Source organism: Stegostoma tigrinum, chromosome 1 (assembly GCF_030684315.1).
Source record: "Stegostoma tigrinum isolate sSteTig4 chromosome 1, sSteTig4.hap1, whole genome shotgun sequence".
NCBI classification, from domain to species: domain Eukaryota; kingdom Metazoa; phylum Chordata; class Chondrichthyes; order Orectolobiformes; family Stegostomatidae; genus Stegostoma; species Stegostoma tigrinum.
In genome coordinates, this window is record NC_081354.1 from 39,843,254 (window position 1) to 39,845,993 (window position 2,740).

General features: G+C 37.4%; 1 protein-coding gene across 5 annotated transcripts in view; it reads right to left on the minus strand.

Moving 5' to 3' along the window:
* Positions 1-1,870: 1,870 nt before the first annotated feature.
* Positions 1,871-2,740, minus strand: part of gria2b (glutamate receptor, ionotropic, AMPA 2b) — a 141,647-nt gene continuing 140,777 nt past the window's right edge. For all 5 annotated transcript variants that reach the window (XM_059644847.1, XM_048543878.2, XM_048543910.2 and 2 more), the window contains one exon: positions 1,871-2,740. This exon is cut by the window's right edge and continues 509 nt beyond it. The gene's annotated coding sequence lies outside the window, so the exon portion shown is untranslated.

Genomic DNA, 2,740 nt, shown 5'->3' on the forward strand with positions numbered 1-2,740 from the left:
GATTTTTTTTTCAGAGAATCCCTACAAAGTAGAAACAGGCCCTTCAGCCCAACAAGTCCACATGACCCTCAGAACATCCCACACAGACCCATACCCCTTTAACCCACCTAATCTAGGCACCCCTGAACATCACAGGCAATTTAGCATGGCCAATCTACCTAATCAGCACATCTTTGGACTGTGGGAGGAAACCCATGCAGATATGGGAGAATATGCAAACTGCACACAAACCTTTGCCCGAGGGTAGAATCCAATCTGGGTCCCTGGTGCTGTGAGGCAGCAATGCTGCACACTCCGCCACCATGACACCCTCATCTCTGCATTGGCAAAGGGCCTGATGGTGTTACCTTGCTTAACTCATAGGGCCTCTTCTTGCATCACCACGACTACAGTTCCAACCCCAATTCTACACTTCTCCCTGGAGCTGTGAACACTCTATTTTTGTCATGGAAAAGACAGGGAGTTAGAAGTGTGAGGCAATAACTCTTTACTGAACATGGAGGGTAAACAGTAATAGGTGCATGGAGGTAATAGGATAATGTTCCATTAAGATAGAGATTAAGTGAGATCCAGAGGAAAAGAGTTGTGTGTTGCAGCAATTTGTATTAGTCAGAGAAGAACCGCCTCAGAAAACACTATGTAGGTGAGACAGTAATGCAAGCTGAAAATTGCTGGCTACTCTCCTTGCTGGACCTAGATCCAGGTCCATAGCACCATATTTATGATCTTGACAACTTCTATGATTTGCAGACACAGCTGCCCATGAGGCTCACTGGCATCCTCACATCACTTTCAAGGAAGAAGACTCCTCTTCAGTTATTGCCAAGAGAGACAAATCAATGTGCCTTGGGTAAGATGAGGAGAGGCAGGCATTTTACATGTTTCCTCCATTCTGCAGGCATTTCCTTGCTCATTATGGATAAATAATATAATCATTGCTGCCACTGGGAGTCCCACTATCACTCCCATAAATAGAGATCCATTGCTTCTTTAGGTATGCTATCCCACCTGCTATCCAAAGTAACAAAAATACCTACTCAAAAAGGTTCTTACCACACTGAAAGGGTATGAGTCCATAAGATTCTGATGCAAAACCATGGAGAATCGGTGAGGTCAGATATACAAGTACTTTCAGCATTTTCTGGTATTGTTTCAGATTTCCAGCATCTGCAATGTTTTCCTTTTGTGTAAAAGCTTTAGTGTTAACCATATGGTGTTACATTAAATGACACTTGGATCTTTGCGGAGACCAATGTGTAAACTTGCATTCTGGTGCAAAATGACACAAATAACCAAAGTAATCTTTAGGAAGTTAGGCTTATGAAGGAACATCAATTAGCATATTTCTTCTGTTACGTGCATTATTATTGTGCACAACATTAATGGGTTTTATAACCTGTTTGTATTTGTCTGATTCTGTAAAAGAAAGGGGCTTTCCAACATTTGAGGTGCAGATGACCATATTTCAAACAATTTCAAATGTTCCAGTGAGCTTTGATACAACTCTTAAAACCTTTCACTGACGCTTTAATAACATGTAATATGTATGGCTTCTCAGAGGTGGCAATTTCCCTATTACTTAAAACATTCATTCTTCAGGCAATGGTATGGTGACAACAATATTAGTTGAAGCTTACTGTAATTGCAACTCAGAGTATTTAAAGCAAACTAAAACACATTTAAAGACACAAGACATTCAACAGGATGTTTAACAGAAATCTACTGCCATATATTGGAAAATCCAAACTGCGATACTGGTGAAATATTAGTTTTGCTGACAATCAATGGAAACAAATGGAATAACATTGACAGAAAACAAATTTCATGCTTATCTTAAGAGGGGAACTGGCACAGAAGAGTAACCAGAAAATAGGACAAATAATATATTTATTGCACCCTCAAACCAGCTGAGATTACATGACTTTCAAAAGCCCTTTCTTGACAAACAAATTAAATATACTACACCATAGCTTTAAAGTTACACTATACCAAAAAAGGACACAAACACTTACACATTCTTATAACATCCCATTGTCCAGTACTTTAATGGCATTTTGCCCATTTAAAATAAATAATTAAGCATCAGTGCTGAAACTGCAGATAATATGACAATTATACTGAAAATCAATACCAAATAAGCTTTTGCATTTCTGCTCCAAGGAAGGTTTCTATCCTCCATAAGTTCATTACAGTGTGACAGCTCTGTCTTGATTACAATTTTCAGTTCAATAAGGCTAAAATTACTACACATAAAAAAAATTTGCATCTTCGCAGAAACCAGTAACAACTAAAATAATCAAGGTGGGGTAGTTTTGGAATGTTTCTTACATCATTCATATTATTCCTGCTAGCAACAAGTAACTGGGCCCATTGTGGTCATTTCTGTTAGAATAAGTTACACTTTTTGCATATAAACCATATGAAAATTTTATTTCAAATGTCAAGCATTGCCAAGTATTTCATATTAACACCAATGTTAAGAAGAAGGTATACAGGAATGTCTTATGGTACTGTATTAAATTACAAGTTTTGAACCCTTTTATTCTGCGCATGTATATATTTGGCTTTGAAAAAAAATGGAGTTGATGCCTCTAGCCTGATCACTTTCCTGCAGTTTAGTTTACTAATATTCGATTAGTATGGAAGCAGAGTTATTTAAAAGCCATTTCTCGATAGTGAAAATACTTAAAAATAGTGTACTTTTGTTTTTTTTTCTATAATATAAAAGATTTCACATCTT